This window comes from Dendrobium catenatum, unplaced genomic scaffold (assembly GCF_001605985.2).
Source record: "Dendrobium catenatum unplaced genomic scaffold, ASM160598v2 fragScaff_scaffold_207, whole genome shotgun sequence".
Lineage (NCBI taxonomy): Eukaryota > Viridiplantae > Streptophyta > Magnoliopsida > Asparagales > Orchidaceae > Dendrobium > Dendrobium catenatum.
This window is the reverse complement of record NW_021318669.1, coordinates 543,133-565,640: the sequence shown is the minus strand read 5'-3', so window position 1 is coordinate 565,640 and position 22,508 is coordinate 543,133. Positions and strand designations below refer to the sequence as shown.

The window sequence follows — 22,508 nt, the reverse complement described above, 5'->3', positions numbered from 1 at the left end:
AAAAAAATTTAATAATGACATATTGCAATTATAATTTTCAAATATATAGTAGTATATTTTAGGTAAAAAAATTATATTTTATCATTTTTACTCAAAAATTCAATTTTATTATAACTATTATATGTAATATATATACTTATTTAAATATCTTTATTTTCTCCAAGTATTAATTTTTTTAAAATTTATAATTTTATTATTTCATTTTTTATAATATAAATTTACGTTACATTTTATGATGGTATAATATTGATGAAAAATATATAATTTAATGATCCACTATTTGATATATCATTATAGAAATTAAAAAAAGATGTTGATACTCAAATAGCAAATACACATTAGAAAATACCATTAAAATAGATATTTACTGATTATATTTGGCTTAAGTGAAGGGTACCGAAATATAGTACAAGCAAACATTTTAAAATATGTTAAATTAATTTAATTTTAATCAATTTTTTATTTATAATTTTCATCTAATTACAAAATATGTTGGCTCATATACATGACTCCATTTGAATTTTACTTGAAACTAAACCTAAGAAAATACATGGTTATCTTAGCTCTTAATATGACTTAGGCCTCTGCTAAAACTAGTTCCTTCAATAACGTAAAGTACGTCAAATGATTTAATGCACAATACATTAGAGCTTTATGTTGAGATCAAAATCCTATGGATATTGGCTATAGCTTTATACCTTATCTAGTTTCATAATAAAAATGATAGGTAAATATTTCATTTATCCTTCAAGATGAATTTAACATTCCCTATGCTATGTTTGATTATAAAAAGAAAGCTGTTTCTCATTTAAAATTGATATTTCAACAATAGTTTATCTTTCAGGAGAGTTTAATATTAGCTATATAGATTTAAATAAAGAAACATAAAGCAAATCATGTGGCACATTTATTTGTCCACAAGAATTAACCCAATATGTGATCACTATTACTTAGAGCACCAAGGAGTGATCTAGCATCCCAGATTGCTAAAGATTGTATGACCTCCCACACTAAAAGAGGAGGAAATTCCTTGTATTAGTTTAACCCCTATGACATGGAAGTTTTACACTACACCATAGATTATCCTACCTATACTTCATTGAGAGTATCTATTATTAAGCTAGTAAAGGCCATTACAAATAAAGAATTCTTAAAGAGAAAAGCTCTTAAGAAGGTGGGCAAGTATACTAGGGACACCTCAAAGTACTATGCCTTTCATAAGGATGATTGCCATGATATAGAGGATTATCATTATCTTTAAGGATTGGTGAGAATTCATTAAGGCCAACAAATTGGAGGAGTTTGTACTCATGAATTCAAGTCAATGCCCAAGAAAGCTCCCATGGATAGTAGTGGTAATGAGCCTATCCCAGCTTACTATCTTCATATTATTATGATTGTACCCGCCATCATGGTGGTGAGAGATCCAAATCCCCATCAACTTAAAAGAGATTAAACGTTGGAGAGGTAAACTCACCATCTATCTCCTTAGTCCAAATGATGTATATGAGCCCTACCACCTTTAGAGAAGTTGATAAGCTACAAAGAGGGAATACCCATAGAATACTATCAACATAAACACCTTGGTCACTAATAGTATATTTATAGACATAGGAATTTTGTTTAAATGATAATTAAATTTTTAAAAGGGAAAATGATCGTTGTATTTTTCGACCTCATGCCTACTAGAGATCCCCTATATAATTTTTTGAGAGAGGAGAGAAATATGGGTACTCATCTTGCTAGTCACCTCAGTGAGGTAAATCATAAATATGCTATAATGATAAGTTTTATAATAGTGGAAGCCCTAACCACTTACAATAATATCTTTGAAAGGCCCTTATTAAGCACCTTCAGAGCTATAGTGTTAACATACCATGTAGTTGTCAAGTTCCCAATTAGAGGAAGGGATATCATAGTGAGGATTGTATTAGCCAACCTTGTATATATTATTAGAAGGTAGTGGGAAAGGTGGCAACTTCCAAAAAATAAGCCATAAAACTAGATATGGAGAGAGGTCCAAAACTAGAGACCATGAAAATAATGGAAAGAGTTCTAGTAAAGGAGGGAAAACCCTCAAAATTATAACTTCCTTTAATGAGCAATATAGGGGTGAGTTAGTATAAGCTCTCAGGGCCGATCCATCTATCTTTGATTGGATGGTAAAAGAGATGTTAGGCATCAACAAATTTTCCTGCCATAAATTAAATGTGAGGATGGATGTAGGTCTATAAAGAAAAATATAAGGAAAACGATGGTTATACTCCCAAGCTAATCAAGTAAAACGTGTAGATGTCAATTAAGGATAGCTCCATCAAGAAGTTCTAGAACTCAAATAGGATCTCTAATCTAGTGATGATGCAAAAAGAAATAGAAAAGCAGAGGATGTGTGTGGAATTCACTAACCTAAGTCCAGCATGCCCAAAGGATGGCTACCCACTGCTAGGATAGACTCACTAGGGGACTTGGCAGTAAGATGGTTAATGATGAGCTTCTTTGACACCTTCTATAACTACACCATAAAATAAGGATAAATCCAAAATATTATAAGAAGACTTTTTTCATCATTGCAAAAGTCCTATATTATTATAAGGTAACTCCCTTTACCCTATAGAATGAAGGGAAAACTTACCAAAGAATGATGGATTCAGTTTTCAAGGAGTAGAACGCATGCAATATGGAGTCGTACATGGATGACCTGTTACTTAAGCAAAAGTGACAAGTGCGACGGCTCAATGATCGTTGAGTTTTCATTGTAAAAGTCCTGTTAATAAGATTTCAAATATCGTTCTCACAATCTAGTGACAAGTGCGTCGGCTCATATACATAATGACTCCATTTGAATTTTACTGGATATTAAACCTAAGAAAATATATGGCTATCTTCACTAAAAAGAAAATATCTATGCAACATAATTAAGCTGTGTTTCTTATTATGATAGCCAAAAATTCTGTATGTTTTTCCTTCTCGTTTTAGTGAAGTACTTTATTTGAGCTTGAACGAAATTGAATTTTTGGAACCCTCAAATTGGGGCTGGAGCGTCTTTAGAACTTGGCATGCCCTGTGGACTATTTTGTGTTTGCTTTTTTAAGATGGGTTTTTTTATGTAAAGTTTTGCAGGAAAACAAAAAATGCTCAACCAAAATTTCTTTCTTTTTTTTTTTTCAGGTAACCTAGTTTAGTTATTCCAATTTCTAGATGTGAACAATTACCTAAATTCCAGTTTCAATCCAATCTCTGGTTCGGAAGATTATTGTTATTGTTAGTACTATAGCTATTAAAGGTTTTCTGTTAAGACATTGTTGCCTTGTTTCATTAGATATAACGAATAACGAATAACAAATTATATTTTGAAAAAAGTGCTATTTGCCAAAAAATTACAATTAATAAGTCAGAATTGCTACCATCTAATCATAAATCAGAATGGCAACTCATTTGCTGATGAATTGGTCCATCGTTAATCTGAAATTAATTACGCTAACTCTCTACCAATTGGATCATTATTTCCTATTTATCACCGTTAGCCACTAAATACCCAAGGGATGACTATGGAAAAATATAGTTAATTTAAACTAATTACTAGGTTAGTAGCCACTTATTGCAATTGAATTAGCACAAATTAAAGCAAGTTAGAGATCAATGAAATTTAATTAACCACGAAGTTGTAATAAGTATTTGTATGCTATTTAAGACAAAATTAGTAATGTCTTCCAAGTAGAAAAGAGGTTTTAGTGTATAAGATAATGCAAGGTCACTACAAAATAGACAACAATAAAATAATTAATGGTGGTATCAACAAGATAGAAAAAAGGCTTTGTAGGAATAAGCAATATATCTTTATGCTCAACATATGGGTTTAAATAGTATTTTCCACCTCATAGGGAATTTGAAAAATTTTAGGAAAAATGTATCAAAAAGTAGTTGCATTTAAGCGATTGACACTTACAATAGGTGTGTTGGCTGAATCTGGACTTTCATTTTGTGTGCTATAGTCTTGCGAATGTGAAGGCAAAATCAGTTCAAATAGTCTCGTGGCTCATAAGTATCTTTAAACCCAGCTTCCCTTAGAGCTCTATAAATAATCTCATACATCATCTGTCTTTTTTTTTTTTTGCAAAAGAAGAGCTAATTTAACTCTAATAATCTTCAGACAAAATAATCATATGATAAGAAGTTGAAATGAACAGAAATGCTCGTGAACGATGACAATAATCTGACTTCACGATAAATAATAATTTAAATTGCTCAATTATTTAACTTTTTTATAAATTAAGAAAATTAAGAATTGATTTTGCATAATATCAAAAATTACATTCATAAAAAATAACAAAGCTTTCATACTGATGAACACGGCTAACTCATCAAATCCAAACTTGCATTAAAAAATCTAAGAGGATGTTTTATCATTCCTAATACAAAAATTCATAGGAATAACGACATGCATCCCTACAGTTAATTTCAGCTAGAATTGTTTGATTTGTTAAAGCATGAACTCTGCAATCTTAATGTAGTTTTGAAAAAATAGACATATTCGCAAGTGTTCCTTTAGAAGTTGCAAATTACTTTCTCAAATAAAGTTTTATTTACTTTCTTTCATCAAGCAAGGTAGGACCCCCATGTTGATAGAAACCTCCTTAATAGATCTATCAAGTATCAAAGTTGAAACAAAACACACTTTTTCTACCTAGACATATCCCAAATCAATATGCTACAGCAATAAAATTATTCTTTCTAACACAGGGCAGGGCTTCAACTTAAACTAAATAAGCATTTTTGCTAATTATTTTTTAAGAACTTTTTCATGATTAATATTTGTTTTCTATTTAGTAAATTAGAGTGTTTAGGTAAGTGAGCATATGCATTCCCAAGATTATGCATCACCCTTTATTTAGCCTTATCCTAACTATATTGGATTACCTTTATGGGTCATAATTCCCTATTTCTTCTCAGTTAAGAATTGCATGAGTGGTTAAACCTATTATGTGCAAAATCCTTTCGCACAATCTAAGTTCACATTATAATTGGTTTACCTCTATTCCTTCCAAATCTTTGAATACTAATTTTATCTAGGCATCTTATGATTGCATTTTATAACCATTTTTATTCATCGATCTGAAAAACCCTATTTCGAGAAAGGTCATCACTATGAACTCAAAATATATTTAAATCACACTAGAGGCTGTGAAAAAAGGAATGCTGTGAAAAAAAAGGACACTAGTAAACGTAAAATGAATTTAAGATATGACACTTAGCCAAAAGGTGTTTAGAAGGTAACCCGTCAAGAAAGAATGCGTTGGGTCGGAACACCTGTATGCTTCCCCTCGAGCCACATTGGAAGAACTATGCATGTAGAAAATCTTTCATGTTCTATAATTTTGTTAGCAATTTTCAATGCAATCTCAATGGGTATTAAATTATTGGCACTTAAAGCACAAACAAAGGACCTCTAACGTTAGTTTGAACAGAAACAAATGCACATAGCTATGGATAGCATGGTGGAGTGATACCAAAAAATGAAAGCAAAGGTACCCATGCAACAGTAGTATCTCAAGCACATTGGGTTGTCAAAATTTATTGGAATCTTTTAGTTGAGCAACACAAACATATTGAGTGTTCTACTATAAATGCAAATGAAACTCAAATAATAGTAATGCATATATCATACGGCAAAATAACCATTAAACAAGTCTTAAAAAAATTGTATCAAGTATTTACAGAGCTGCATCGCATTTGCCACTTTATACTTTATAAGTTCGTTTAAAAAATACAAGTAACATCTACATTGAGACAATTTAAAAAAAATTATGTTAGCATTACAAAGAAGTGAACTAACTAGTATTCAATCTAAATTTTAAGCATGAGATGCATTTTTCTAATTGATTAAATTTACTTAGATTCTTATTAAAATCCCAATTATAAGATGAGCCAAAAAAAAAAGTAATGATTTTCAATATAGATAAAATGCAGAGCAACTCAGATTCTTTCTGCATACCAAGTTCTATAGAGAAGTTCAAAAGATTTATTAATGATAGTAATTTGAATTAGACTCACAAAGAAATAACATATTAGAGCATTAAACTTATCTTGCATTTTAAAATATGATAATATGTCGTTTCACTTGTAAAGATCAGCTTGTTGTTCTGATGTAAATTAATAAATACAAAAATTGAAATAAAAATCATAATATTACACAATTATAAAAGATAAATTATTTATAATCAATTAAGAGAAAACTTCATTTTAATAAATTAAGTGATTCTATTCAATATTAATCCAATTGAAATAGCAAATCTAAATAAATCAATTCCACATTACATCAATCCAATGATTATTTCATCTTAATTAACGAATAAGCAACCAAAAATTCCCTGAAATATTAAATAAAAAACTCATAATAATATTTATAAAATTATTTAAATAATATTTTTATTTATAATTAATAATAATCTATACAATATTTAATATGTAAGACATTTAAAAAAAATTATTAGGTATAAAATAATTAATTAAAAAAGAATTTTTATCTTTATTTGACATATTTGAATTAAAATGCAATCTTTATAGTTGAATAAAAATTATAAATAAATATTTTAAAAAATATTAAAATTAAAATAACTAAGATTAAATTAATTTAACACATCATCTTAAATGCATACTTGTTTGCTATTATTTTAATACCCTTCACTTGAGCCAAGCATAATCAATAAATCCCACGGATATTTCTTAATGTACTTGGTTATATGAATATCAATTTTTTCTAACTTTAGTAATGTGTATCAAATATAGATTTTAAATTGTATATATATTACTTCAGTATTAGTGTCATCATATAATATACATATAAATTAAATTATAAAAATTGAATATAGTAAAATATAAATTAAAAATTATTACTAGGAAAAATAAGAAATATTTGAACAATATATAATTATAGTATAAATTTATATAAAATAAATTTATTAATAAAATAATAAAATGTAATTTTTACTTTTAATATGTCACTATATTTTGAAAATATAATAATAAATATCATTATTAAATTTTTCTTCCAACAACCGAACTCCTGAACTTTGATTGTCAGTATTGTTTTTTATATTACAAAATATAATAAAATTTATTCCAATATCATAATATAAACTAGAAAAAATTATAAATCATAATAAACTTGCACAATTCAATTAAAAATTATAATAATACATTTTAGTGATTGACTCTAAATGAATACTTATGTTAATTCCTACAAAAATTAATAATCTTCATAATATATTTTTAAAAAAAATTATATCAATTAATGAACAAGCTTATAAGATTTTAAATTCTTTTAAACTTTGAAAGTAAAAAAAAAATAACATAAATAATAATTTCAATTGATCAATTGAAAAATCAAAAGGCAAAAACTCAACAATTATAATTTTTTTATTGATAATCATGTAAAATTGATATAAAAAAATATTTATTATTTTATGATTTTATCTTTTTGTTTTCCATTATCAAGTAATTATCTTAATATTTTTATCTTTATAAATTATTTTTAAAGTTTAAAAAAAAAATTTAAAAAATTATAGAATTGTTTGTTAATTGAATATCTTTATTTTTTTAATTAAGTTAAGATATTATGATTTTTTTAAAAGAATTATCATAAAAATTCATTTAGTGAGGACCAATTACTAAAATATATCATTAATATCTTTTTAAACTTAAACTAGTGATTTTATTATTAATTTTTAATTTATATTATAATATTAAAAATATTTTTATTATATTTTACAATGATCATGAGAATTAAAATAGTGAATAAGTTGAAGCTCAAGTTGGCTGTGAAAAAATAATAATTACATATATTACAATTATATTTTTCAAATAATAATAGTATATTTTAGTAAAAAATATATTTATCATTTTTACTCAAAAATTTAATTTTATTTAAACTATTTATGATATATATATACTTATTTAAATATCTTTTTTCTCCAAGTATTAATTTTTTTTAAAATTTATAATTTACATATTTATTTTATTAATATAAATTTTGAACGTACATTTTATGATGATTATAATATTGATGGCATATATACAATTTAATGATCAACTATTTGATATAGCATTACTGAAATTAAAAAAAATGTTGATACTCGAATAACAAATACACATTAAAAAATACTATTGAAATAGAGATTTACTGATTATACTTAAGTGAAGGATACCGAAATATAGCATAAGCAAACATTTTAAGATATGTTAAATTAATTTAATCTTAATCAATTTTTTATTTACAATATTTTTAAAATAATTTATTTATAATTTTCATCTAATTATAAAAATCTACTTTTTAATGCAGTCATGATGAACAAAAATAAAAATTACTTAGTAATTAATTGTATTACATCATAAGTAAGTTTTTTTATTTAAATATCTTACATATTAAATATTATATAATTTATTATTAATTATAAAAAAAAAATATTATCTAAAATTTTATAAATATATTTAGAAGTTTTTCTTTAATATTTCAACGAATTTCTGATGGCTTATTAGCTAACCAAGATAAAATAACTATTTGAATGATGCAATGTGAAACTAGTTCATTTAAATTTACTATTTTACTTTAACTAATATTAAATAGGATCACTCAATTTATTAAAATAGAGTATTCTCTCTTAATTAATTATAAATATTTATCTTTTATAATTATGTAGTATTATTATTTTTATTTCAACTTTTTATAATTATTAATTTATAACATAATAAGTAACTAATCTTTACAAACGACGCAAAATATTACTTGATTTTAAAGGCAAAACAAGTTTAATTCCCTAACATGTTATATTTCTTCGTGAACATAGTTCAAATTTAATCTTTAATAAATCTTTTGAATTTCTCTACAAAACTTGATATGTGAAAAGAATTTTTTGATTGACATGAATATGCACACTGCTTATGTTAAGGCTATCTGACCCGCTCAACATTATTTATCTTGAAATCTAGTACCTTCCGCTCATCTTATAATTGAGAATCTAACAAGAATCTAAATAAATTTAATTAATTTGGAAAAATGTATAAGGCTATTCGACTTGCTCATCATTTTATCTATACTGAAATCTAATACTTTCACTCATCTTATAATTGAAATTCTAACAAAAATTTAGGTAAATTTAATCAATTAAAAAAATACATCTCATGCTTGAAACTTAAATTGAAAACTAATTAGTTCACTTCTTCATAATACTAACATGATCTTCTTTTTTCTTTTTTCTTTTTTTACATGATCTCAATGTAAATGTTACATGCATTTTTTAAACAAACTTCATAAAACATAAAGTGACAAATAAAAAGAAATTTTTCATAAGGGAATTTTATTTTCTCTTTGGATCCTTAATATTTTATTAAAATGCCCGATTTACAAACTTTCACAACTCTTGAAAATAAATTATATTTTTAAAATAAAAAAACTTTGTACTCATGCATGTTAGTAAGCAATTTATATGAAAATCACAATCACAAAATCATAGATCAGTCTTTTGCTCATTTTTGAGCAACATGTAAACTTCACCATGCTTTTTTTATTAATTAAGAGGCTAAGCGATTGAAGCACTTGCATAAAATTTTATTAGCTTAAATCTATATTAAATTAGGCCCCTTTTTCATAGCCTTGCATAAGCATGGCCAACTACAAAAAATCTTGTGAGCATCCAAATCATTCCTAATCTATGTTTAATATATCGCCTTGTTGGGAAATAAATTGTCACACATATTTGATGCGTTCTCTTATTTTGTGATTGAATGCTTCATTGTGAATAATGTGTCATCTCGAAAGACCAACATGATATTGTACAATGGGTATAATGAGAAAATAGAATTCTAAAAAATTTCATTGCACTAATCAAATATGATCAAGAGAACAAAATATCATCCTAAAAGATAGAACATAATGTTCTATAAAAATATTTGAAAAGAGAAATGAAGTTTTGAAAATTTGTCATTCTCATAATTGAATACAATAATGAGAATTCCACAAAGGATTTGAAATCAATATGAATTTTTAAAAAATACGACATCTCTAAGATCAAATACGATAAAGAGAATATCGTATTATTTCAACAAAATGATAACGACATTCTACAAAGGTATTTGAAAGTGAATATGATTTTGGAAACATTGTCTACATTCCTAAAGATTTTTCTCCTATACGATGAGAATATGATAGGGTTTATTTTATTCTAGAGTTGTCAATTCCCCATCACCATAAGGGCAAGCCCATATGGTCAATTATATCTTAAGAGAAATTAATCTCCCAATAACACTCTCGATTAAGATAACAGTTAATATTTTTTAGGATTTCAAAGTATAAGGCAAGAATTATAAACTTTGAATTTTTCAAAAGGGAAAAGATCAAAATTAAGCAGTTATTTCTTGAGTCAAAGGAGAAAGGGTAAGGAGCACTAGGATTCTGAAACCGCTAAGAAGTACTCTAATCTATCACATAGTTGGGCTTTAATGTTTTAGAACAAGATTTATTTTGTTCAATTGATATTTTATTATAAAGTTGAGACTTATATTCCTGAACTCCCGGGAAGAGAGGACTTAAGATATAGGAATCAAATTCAAATTAAGTTAAGTCACTACAAGTTAGCAATTCAAACCTAATCTAACAAAATATAGATGGCTTAGAAGAACTAACTCTCCTGAACTTACAATCCTGCCTAGATATGACTACCAAATAAATTCCACGGTGCTTTAAAATCATGATGTCTAGTCTTATTAAATGCAAGATAGGATAGGTTGTTATTTTAAGGAGATTAGGGAGATTAGGGCCGACATCTAAGAAGTCCTAATGGTCCGGGACTATAGATGGCGGATCATGCTTCTAGAATTAAATGCAGTTAACAATTTTAGTTTGATGGATTGTTGACATGTAGGGGACTATAGAAGAGTTTTCCTTAAATATTAATGAGACTACTCTCCAAACAAACATGCAAATGTTCGTCACACACCAGTTGTGTTTTTGTATAAAATCAAGAAGTTTTAAAATTCAAATCATGGGATTTGAAATGTTAGTGAAAGTTCTTGTGTTAGTTGTTATATTCCATAATTAAATGTTTCAATTTTCAGTTCTAGTCAAAAGTTATAACTAAGTGTCTTTTATTTTATTTTGAATTTGAATTTGTAATTAATTGTTTAAATTTTGTAATGAAAAGAAAATGATATATAACATAAAGCATGAAAAGTAAAAGAAAATACAATTAAGCAGAATATAGAAATATGTAAAAAGATATAAAGAACATAATCCCTTAACCGAGGGTCTAAAGTTATTAAAGTTAACGTCTAATGTATGTTGGATATTTAGGTAGATATAAATTTGGAAGATGAAAACTACCCTACCTAGTGGGTATGACGCCCCCAGTCAATATCCCATGGTCGGCCATTGTCCTGGGTTCATCAATGTCCTTAACCTACTAGTTGAGTGCTAACCTAAGGATCCTTATCAGGAACCATGGGCTACTTTATCCAAAGGGACCTCATAGGCTAAGAGGTTGGGGACCTAACCCTAGGCTTACAATTAGGAAGTGCACAGATTAATGGATAGTGAACCTATGTCTATGTTTTCTAGCCCAGGGCATCGACCTTATGCTATATATATGTTTATAAAAGATGATAACTAGCAGAAACCTAGTACCTAAGGCTTCTATTTATACTCCAACATCACCTATCAAGTATGTAGGTTAAGAGGGTTTTGACATTCTAAATAATCCTAGTTTATAAGTGAATATATAACTATTTCCACAAATAATACAATATGCCACATATATGAAAAATATATCAATAAACTCACAACAAAAATTCACATCAATGCTTTCACAGTGCCCAGTCTATGAACTGATTCCTTATAACATCATGATTGTTAGACATCCATGAATAGAAAATAAATATTCTGACATGTATGAACTTCAACAATGGTCGACCCAAATACAAAGTTTTCATTCAACTTCACACAATAACCAAGAATGCAGATCTGAGACATAACCACATGCTTACCGTTTACAGTTCTGGCATGAAAAAATCATATCAAGTAAATCCGTTACATCCATTTCTATTAGAACTAAACTCTTTAATTAAAAAGAGGATTTATGGCTAAATAGATATCTAAGTGAAGATGCTAAGTATATTTTTTTAAAGATGTCATGAAGGCTTGATTCATTTTATCATAAATACAAAGTCTGGGCTATTGAACAATTGTTTGCATAAACTGGATTTAAAAACTGCATTGAAATTTTCCTCAAGAAAAGGATTTATTCTCACAAACATCTAACTAAATGGAAAGGAATAATGCAGTACCTTGGGAAAGAAGACACATGAAATGGTTTGATGAGAGGAGGAGACACATACGCACACCGCCGCCCTTTCCCTAGGTTCGGTAGAATGGGAGATGCACACACGCACACCACCTCTTCCTTCTGCTTCCGACTAGGTCGGTTGAACGTGGAGAGAGTCTTTTAAGTCCTTGATGAGTAATAAATCGGATCTGAATTAAGTTTGAGTTAACTTTGAATTTAATTTTAATGAATTTGAGCTAATTCAGTTGAAATTGACAAAGTTTGGTTTGGCTCAAATTGATGAGGCTCAATTTGATTTGGCTTGAAATAATTTAATCTTGAGTTAGTTGAAAATGAGTAAATTTTAATATGAGTTTTTTTAATTCCAATTAATTAAGTTTATTCAATGAATATTTATTTAATTAAACTTTGATGAAATCAATTTAGCATATTTATATTTGATGAGGTTTTATTCACATTGACATTAACATGCTTTTTTATAATGTGATTGATATGCAACTTCAAGAACTTACTAACAGATTCGATGAAATAAATACATATTCGATGAAATAAATACTAATTGATTGAGCTTGAATAGGTTAAACCTATCGGGCAAAGTTTAAATGATTTATATTACAATTGAGCTTAGTTAATTAGATTTAATCAATTTTGAAATGAATTTGAGCTCATTTAGGTAGATTTAATATGAATTAAGCTGAGTTTAACTTTAAATTGATGAGATTTAATTTAAATTTGATTTAGGTCAATTTAATTTGACTTAAATAGTGTTGATTTAATTTTGATTAATTGAAGATTAATTAATTTAAGCTGACCAAAATCACCGAAGTTAAATTAAACACGAGCCGAGTCGAATTGACTCAATATCTAGTTGAATTGACTCGACATAACTTGATTTAGCATACTTTAGACTAACTTGGCCCTCATTAACTTTAGGTTGGGTTAATTAAATTTGATATAGTGTAAAACTATTTAATTGAGATCAAATCAATGTGATCGAGGTTGAGTCGACACTATGTCATCTGATGTCCGCTTAAGGGAAATCCTAAGGGTGACTTGTACACTATGATAGGGAGCCCTAAGTTCTAAGAGAATCCTAGGGGAAGATCATCCTCACCAAAATGAGGTCAACACGCCCATCACATCAATTCACATAGAAAGCAATAAAGTAATCATCACAGAGATCCAACACAGCAATCAACCAATACACATTTCACAAGTATATAAACACATCACAGAAAAAAAAATCAGTCTAACCTAAAACTAGAGTTCGTGTCCTAACAAACAAATCTAAGTGTGTGTAATAAGGGCTGTGTGATTTAGAAATATCCTATATAGGATAATTTATTAAAATTATTTATCTTTTTTTTTTTTTTTGTTTAAGGCCAAAGGAAAGTTTTGATTTAAGTTCAAGTATTAATATCCTAGTGTTAATTTTAAAAGTTCATTTTTAGTGTTTAGTGATTACAACATTATTTACACCAGGGCCGTAAAATTTATTTCATCTTCTTTGAGGCTAAGCTAATAGCCTGTAGGCCCGGGTTACGAGTAGTAACCAATTTTGTTAAGTTAATTTAATTTGTTAGAAATTGAAGGGTTGATCAATTGATTTTAGATAATTGATTTAATGTTTGATTACATTTTAAATTAATTATTATTTTTTTTTATTTTCTTTTTATTGAATTATATAGATTTTTTAATTAATCTTTTCATTTCATTTATTTTATTTATTTTTTAAATTATTAATGGATTTATTAATTAAATTTTATTCAAATTTTTCATTTAAATTTGGATCATTAATATTTACATTTTCTTTTGATCTTATTCAATTTTTAATGTATTTTGAATTATTTTCTTTTAATGTGTAATCAATTATATGTGAATTTAATTTATTTAATGAATTAAAACTAAGTTTTAATTGAAAAATCTTTTATTTTAAATTGACATTAATATTTTCTAATTTTAAATTTGTTTTTACATGAATTTATTTTATATATTTGTATTTAGTTTTATTTTCAATAAATTTAATTAATTAATATTAAATGAAGGTGTGATTAAAATGTTGATTAAATCTTAATTGGATTTAAGTAATTTGAATTTTGTCTTTTAATGATTATGTATATTAGTTAGAGTTGATTAATGAAGGTTAAATATTTTTTTATGCATTTTATTTGAATTATAATTGATTGTTGGAGTTTTCAATTCTTTAAAGAGAATTTAATAATTGATTAGTTATTATTTAAGTTTAATTAAGGTTAAGTTAATAGTGTACACTAATCCTAAGACGAGATGTCTCTAGATTTTTTATGTATGATATTTCTTCCCTAAATGGTGTATGAATCCTAGATTTAGTCTAAGTTCTCTAAGACTCGTCCTTAATTATCCTTAAATGACAATATTATTTTATAGAATTACAATCACTATCACTAACCCCTTTAGACATACGCATAAGTATAAGTTAATGGGTTTTGAGTTTACGAAAAATAAATGTAAATTAAATTTAACAGGCTACTACAAAGACCTAAGACTGAGGGAATCGCACAACAAAAAGGTCTAAGAGCCATAAGGTCTTCTAAGTTTTAAGAAAATTTATTTCACAGGAGCTAATGTACAGTGGTTCCGGTCGTCGCACCCCCATTTAGAAGAAATGGGGGCGATTGATACTCTTATATATTTGTCCAAGGAGCTGTTAGTCCAAGTCCCTCTTACAGTTCCTTGTTTGAATACTTTTCAAAGTCACTTGCAAAACACATAAAAAGAGCAATGGTCAAAGTATGTTAATATATAATATGCAAATAATTACATAAATGCAATTAAATAAAAACTTACCTTTTTTTTAGGCTTGCACACAGATTAATTGTTTGCTTTTTAAAATTTTCGATTTTGAAAGCATTTCACGCATTTTTTCTAAATTTCACCTCAAGGCACAAGAAGAGAAAAAGAGCTATTGTCTTTTCAAAACTAAACTTTCCAATAATCACTCAAATAAACTCATTGTCTAACATAATTTATTTCTCAATACACATGCAATCCTTTACTTCCAACATTTACAAAACACTTCAAACAATTACTCATTCCTTCACGTAACTGTAAATGAACATTCCATCACCTTTCTTTACCACAACACAAAACAGTGCAAAATAGTGAAACACTTTTCTCAAGAACTCATAACAAGACAAAACACTTATCTATTCTTCGTATAGTCACCATGATTATGAAATTAGTAAATCAAGAAAGGCACATAAACTTTGAAAAGTTTCATAAATTTTCCTCACCAAAATTTTGGAATAGAAAAGAGTGACCAAACTTTCTCCAAAAATCCCTCAAGAAAGAAGCCTTCATAACGGTAGAGTCACAAAAATTCCCTCCAACAACACTTATAAAATTTCTCAATAATATTCAAAATATTATTGCATTAAATCCACGGAAACTTTTATATGAAACATAAATCAAATGAATATTTTCCAACACAATGCTCACGATTCTTTCCAAAACTCAAAGAAAACTACCCAAACATGAAGCATGCAAACTTGTATTGAATAAGTTAAACTCACAAATGAACCATAAAGCACATTAATATTCTCTGATTGTGGTAAGATACACCAAGTGATCATGAAAGTATGTAAAAAAAGGTTTTAGAGTTTTTGTAATCATTCATTTTTTGATTCACATTGAATTCGGCTTATAATGACAAAGCATAAACCCTATGAAATTCATTCATGCCGATAAGATAAATTCTCCAACAAGTTCATAGATCTACATTAATGGATAGTATTGAAGCATAATTTTGGATGCAAACCATCTCCAAATGCTTAACCCTCACTAAGCACGTAATCTCTAAGAAACAAACATGTTTCCCTAAACAAATTCGGCAACAAATCATATAATCACAAGAGACTTTAAAACAAAAAATTATCACAGTATTCAATAAATTTTCCCATGAGAGAATATTTTTGGCACATAGATTTCAGATTCAACAAATCTTAACACAAAGCAAGAACTCATCATCACTCAACTTGAGATTGAAGAAATTTATTGCAAAACAATCTTAATTTAAAAGAAGGATACTCATTGCATGGATTTTTAACCATCAAGAGGACAAAAGAAGCATAAGTCTTTTAACAACTTAACACGAAAACACAGCATAATCCTTTTCTGAATAATAATCCTCATAATCTTCTCTATCAACAAGATTCTCAAAATACTATTAAAGACATCTAAAGCAAGAGGTAGAGACCAACACTTTCAAAGAAAATCAAAAGATCTTAAGAATGAGGAGGTGAAACTCTCATCCCCACATTATTTCACTAAGGTGCAAAGACACAAGCTCAATCAATAAATAGAAAACCCACTACCATAAAAATAATTTAAATCGTGATGACAGTAACAATGAACTGTTGAGAGCAACCATCTTTTCACGTGTTGAAACATTTTCCTTAGAACTTAAGATAGAGAACACAACCTTATGGCATGATAAAGAATAATGCATCAATTTATCATTTCTTAAGGAAAAAAAAAAACCTCAAAGAGAGCATGAAAGAACTAAAGAACTGGACAAGAAATCCTTCTCCATTTAAAGTGAACCAAAAGTTTCAACTCATTCGAATCAAGAAAAAAAAAAACTTCAAAGAAATTCTCACTTTTGATTTCATCCAAAGGAAAGTTTATGAAAGAATAGGAAGAAATCAGAGCAAAAGACCTTCCCACATCAACAAGATACTAAAAAAGGAGGAGATATACAGCCACTTAATGTAAGATGAAGAAAATCCATTAAACCCTATAATCAAAAAGTCCGCCACCGGGAGAACCCATTAAACCACCCTAAAAAAATTTGAAATCCACCACCCTTGAAAACGAGTTTGACAAATTTTTCAATCAAGAATAACCCATAGTTAATTACAACTGAAAGAATGAAGGATAATCTCGGTTTTTCTTACTACATAGATGTCATCTTGATGCAAAGAAAATTTCAAGCACGATTCTTGAATACAACAAGAATAAATACACCCATCATCGAATTTTAGAGGGAAATGAGTTCGGGAACATGCTCTTTGTCTTTCCATGAGAAGATATAACATAAGGATCAAATCTCTGCTTCCCCCTAAGGAAACAAAATTTATTTTAGCATATGAAACTTTCAAAAGAAGAAGAATTTTCAGCACCCAAAATTTTGGAAGCCCCCAATCGTACATCTAAAGAAACAAAGAAAAGAGGATATCAGATTTTGTGCTTAAACATTTTCAAGAAAACAATGCTTGATCACAAGAATCCTTGGTGAGCCTTAGAGAGGAATAGAAAATATTAAAAAAATGTATTCCACCTATTCCAAAAGAAGGAACACAAAGAGCCTTGCTATTTCACTTCAAAAGAAATTGATCCGGTAACTTCTCAATATTCAATAAAAGAAGAAAATAACATATTCATTTTAAACCTCATTATTCATATTTTCAAGAAAATAGGAACCACTCTGTTGTTTTCTGGTTAAGAAAAGAAGAACAGAGATCGGATCTTGCTCACAAGAAATGATTGCTAATATCAACTATTAGGAGAGCAAGAAAATCCACAGCAGCCCATATACATTGCAACAAGTTTTTATCAAATAGCACGTATCGATTTTTCACATTCATGACATTAATCCACAAAATAAAAAATGCAAACTCATTTTATCATTCCAGATTATCACAAGAATATGAATGAAAGCTATCATTCATTCTCCAAGAAGGAGAAACACATTCTTCTATTATCTGTTTCAGTAAAATAGCAAGAAAACAATTTCCATCACTTCCTCTCTAAATAATTGGAATGTACATTACTTTTCATACCAAAAAAGAATGTAGATGAAGAAGAAGATTAGAAAAGATGAAGAGGAAGATTACCACAAGCCAAAACTTACTCTCCGACGCACGGATCGCTCGCCTCGAATGCCTCTCCGTCTCCGTCTCCGTCTCTCGCGCTCGGGCTAGGCCACACGAAACAACAGCAAGCTGCCACCCAAACTACCCCTCCGTCTAATAAAACCCTAGGAGCTATTCATCAAATAAAACTACCATCATGCCCTCAAACCGATTCAATCCAAGGGCTGGAGTTTAAAACCAAATAGGGGTAAATTTGGCAGCTGGTTTTATTAGAGATAAAACGTGAGTTGATTTCACAAAATTAATTTAAACTAAGGTACACAAAATGAGTTGATATGCATTAACTTGTGTAGCTCGATATCTTTGAGCTTTAAATCACGTTCGACTTGAGCCGAATCGGCTCGATTTTGTTGGAATTTATTTAATTATATACCAAATTATTTTTCGATAATTTTGGCCTTAAATCAAGTCAAATTGACTCATTGAGGCCCAATTAAATTTTTTTACTAATAATTATATTGATTTGGGCTCGGATCAACTCAATTTTAATAATTAAGGATGACATCGGAGTCAAATTAGGCTCAAATCGAGCCGACTCAACTCAGACTCGATGTTGTCAAATTAAATTTATGGAATCTAGACGACTTTTAATTGAATCAAATTTGGCTCGATTAAAATTTCATGGATATTGGCGGGGTGGTTCGCAAGCTGATTTTGAGGTCAACAAGGGTTTTTCTATTTATTATTGAAAATTATGAAAATAATGGATGAGTATCCTTTTAAAAAAATATTTTTCTTAATCTTACACGTTTGTTTGAAAACAATATTAATAAACAAACAAAAACCAATAATTATTATAGGAAAAACTTAAAATGAGCATGCAAAAATGATATATTATATGTTTATTTGGCAAACAAACAAATTTTAAAAAGAAAATAGACTATAAAGCATAATCTCAAGAAAAAATTATTAAACAAGAAAGAACATAATAATAATATATAATAATAATAAAATAATATTTAGTTTTAAAACATATGAAAGTCCCATATATTTTATATTGCTCCAAACATACAAATTAATCTATAAAACATTAAAAAAATCATTATAGTTGTGAATTATATAATAATTTAATATTTTAGTAAAGAAAATAAATAAGATAAAAAAAGTGACTTAATGATTTTATGAAAAAAAGAAAAAATTCTTAAAGATGAAATAAAAAAGATAAAAAAAATATGCATAATTATATCAATTATTATATCATTTGTATGATTAGGAAAAGCAAACTTAAAGGTGATTAATTAGGATAAAATATAAACAATGTCAAACTTACCAATAAGATGATGAAAATCAATGCTATAAAATACCAAATAATTTAAAATTAATATGATTTAAATTATTATTTCAAACTTACCAATAAGATTTGAGCATAATGAAAAAAGAATACCTAAAAAAAAGTGAGTTAATCGTTTACTAAAAAATTTTAAAAATGAGCAAGAAAATTTAGTTATTAATTATAGTATATGAATGTATGCTGTAAAGCAAAAAAATATTATTTCCAATTTTAAAAAAAAAATCATAAAGAATATTATACGAAAGGTTAATTAGCTAAGACTTTAGATCAAACCTGGAGCATGTAGGCATGTTAAAAACAAAATTTTTTAACAATTTTTACCCTAATAATAAAAATTAAAATGATGTTAATAATGCATATACGTTTAGATAAACTTAAATGAATAGAAAACCCTTAAAATTTTATTTTATCACTTCCTATTGAAATATGTAAATGTCATAAAGGAACAACAAATATAAAATTAATGAATATAATATTATTTTTTATTTTAGGCATCAACATAATAATTTAATTTTTCAAAAAAAAATTACGATTAGTCAAAATTTCATAAATAAAACAATAAATAAAATTTATAAAATTATTATGAAGTTGACCTCATTTTCATATGAGGTCACAGTGATCAATCTAGACTCCAGATCAATCCAAATTTCAATCAATTCAAAATTCAAGTCCAAACTCTTGTCAACTCAAAATCAATCCAGACTTCAATCATTCAAACCTTAATCAACCCAGAATTTAGTCAATCCATCCTTTTATCAAATTTCAATTCTATCCAATCATTTACAATCGCCCATATGATTGTTATTGATATGGATAATTCAAAGTCAATCATTTAAATCCCAAATCCAGTTCAAATCCATAAATCCATACCAAATTTCAGAGGTAAAAGCTTTTGTCCTGAAAGCCTTTTAATTTGAGTGATTTTTCAATCCTTTCAAAGCCTAGTTAAATGGCATCTGATTTATGATTTATCAGTTGCATATTGATTGGGCATATCCCTAAGGTCAACCCTCTAAATTTGAGCTCAATCTGAGACCTATATCCTCAAAAACTAAATCTATTTTCAAAGATTATAAAACTTTCAAATATATATAATCTATGCCACTGGACCCTCTATCCTGTGGATTTTGACCTTAGGACCTTCCACAATACCTTTGATCTTATCCAGACCCTTGATTGTCACATGTCAAACATTAAACTCTATTTTGGTGGACCTAGTTTAACCCTCAATTAACTAGGTGTAAAAATGATCAAAATTCTCCTTAAGGGAAAAATTGATGTTTCTTTTGAGCTTCAACATGGCCCAATCAAACCAAACCCAGTAACCTCCTCTAATGCATCCTAACATCTTTAGGAATGCATTGGAATCAAACCTAGGTCTTGGTCAAGCTTGGTTGACCAAGTCAACCTAGTTTGGCCAAATTTCCATTTAAGGGCTTTAAGGTTCATTTGAATCCAAATGGGCTCCCTATTGCATGGGACCACTTCCATTTAATTCAAAATATCATTTCAAACCTATTGAGCTTAAACCCAGGCCCTGGGTCGACCTTATTGATCAAATAACCTCTTAAGTGTTTAAATGATTATTTTAACTAAAATGGCCATTCTAATCCTTAAGACTACCTCTAATAGACTCTATATGTCAAACCAAATTTGTCAAGCCCGAACCTAGACCTTTGGTCAACCTAGTTGAGCAAGTCAATATAGGTTGACCCAAGATCCTCTTAAGGGATCAAATGGGTCAATCCAACCTATTTAACCAAATGAACCCCTCCAAGTTTTCATGTTCACTCTAATGTATGATTCAAACACATCCAAGCTTACTTAGAATCAAATCCTATTTGGTTTGACTTTTTCAAACCTAACCCATGGTCAAAATTCTTTACTTTTGATCAAATCATCATCTTTAGCCAACCAAACTCTTCTTAAGCTTCAAATCTATTTCATTTCATGTCTTAAATTCTTTCCAACCATGGATGAATCCAAGCCTGATGGACTTGACCAAGTCAAATCACATAGACTTTGACTTGATCAACTCACAAGCTATTGTCAAATAATAATAATAATTAACTCAAGCTATTGAACCCATATCAAGCTTCAAATTAACTCCAATTCATAGCCTATACATGTCCTAATCATTGGCCAATCAAATCAAAATGAAGTTGACCAATTCAAACTAAGGCATGTGGTCAAACTTTTATCTACAAATTCAAACTCCAACCCTTGAACTCCAAACCATTGCTAAATCAAACCAACTAGCATTCACCACTCTCCTATTTGCCACCTTAGTATTCCACGTGATTGTTGACTAGTCAACATAGTCAACAAGCAAGCAAATGGGTCAAAAGTGGACAAATCCTCTCACTCAAGCTAATCTCCTTCATTCTAAGCCATTCCAACAATCTTAATGCACTCAAATAGGTTCTTAAGTTATTTTAAATCCTTGGTTTAAGCCTAAGCATGGCCTTAGTGGTCTTAAAGGCTCACATAAGGACAAAACTTGTTTTCTAAGTCATTGTCCTTGGGATGTCCTCTTTCCCTCCATCCTAACAACCTTTAGACATATGGGAGCCATCACAAAATAAAGCAAAATAAATCCTAGCCATCCATAATAGCCTGGGATATTTTATTTGGCCAAATGAGGCAAAATAACCCTCATTCTACACAACAATCTCTCACCTCCCTCTAGCTTTCAAGCCTTGGTATATTCTTGTCTGAGCTCCTAAGGTATTCCTCTTCATTTCTCTAGCTTGAACCCACTACTCAAACTCTGTCGGTGATAAGATCTCTGGCAAACCTAGAACAAACTCCATCCAAGTCAATTTATTATCAATTTAGTGTGTTTTATGTTGTAATTTCTTCAGCAAATCTAATCATGAATAGACTACAAATTCAAAGAATAAAAAATCATTAAAATCTAATAGTTGGATTGAGGTAAAATCAAAATCCTAGGTTAGAATTCCTAGATTTAAA

At 28.3% G+C, this 22,508-nt stretch overlaps 1 long non-coding RNA gene across 4 annotated transcripts in view; it reads right to left on the bottom strand.

Annotated features, from left to right (window-relative positions):
* Nucleotides 1-18,304, bottom strand: part of LOC110094266 — a 36,693-nt gene extending 18,389 nt beyond the window's left edge. The window contains exons 1-2 of one of the 4 annotated variants that reach the window (XR_002302848.2): nt 18,206-18,304; nt 3,947-4,095 (exon numbers count right to left, since the gene is read on the bottom strand). This is a non-coding gene — a long non-coding RNA (uncharacterized LOC110094266). Of the gene's footprint in view, nt 1-3,946; nt 4,100-18,205 lie in introns of all 4 variants that reach the window. The other 3 variants (XR_003700046.1, XR_003700045.1, XR_002302847.2) reach the window with 3 other exon arrangements.
* Nucleotides 18,305-22,508: the final 4,204 nt, after the last annotated feature.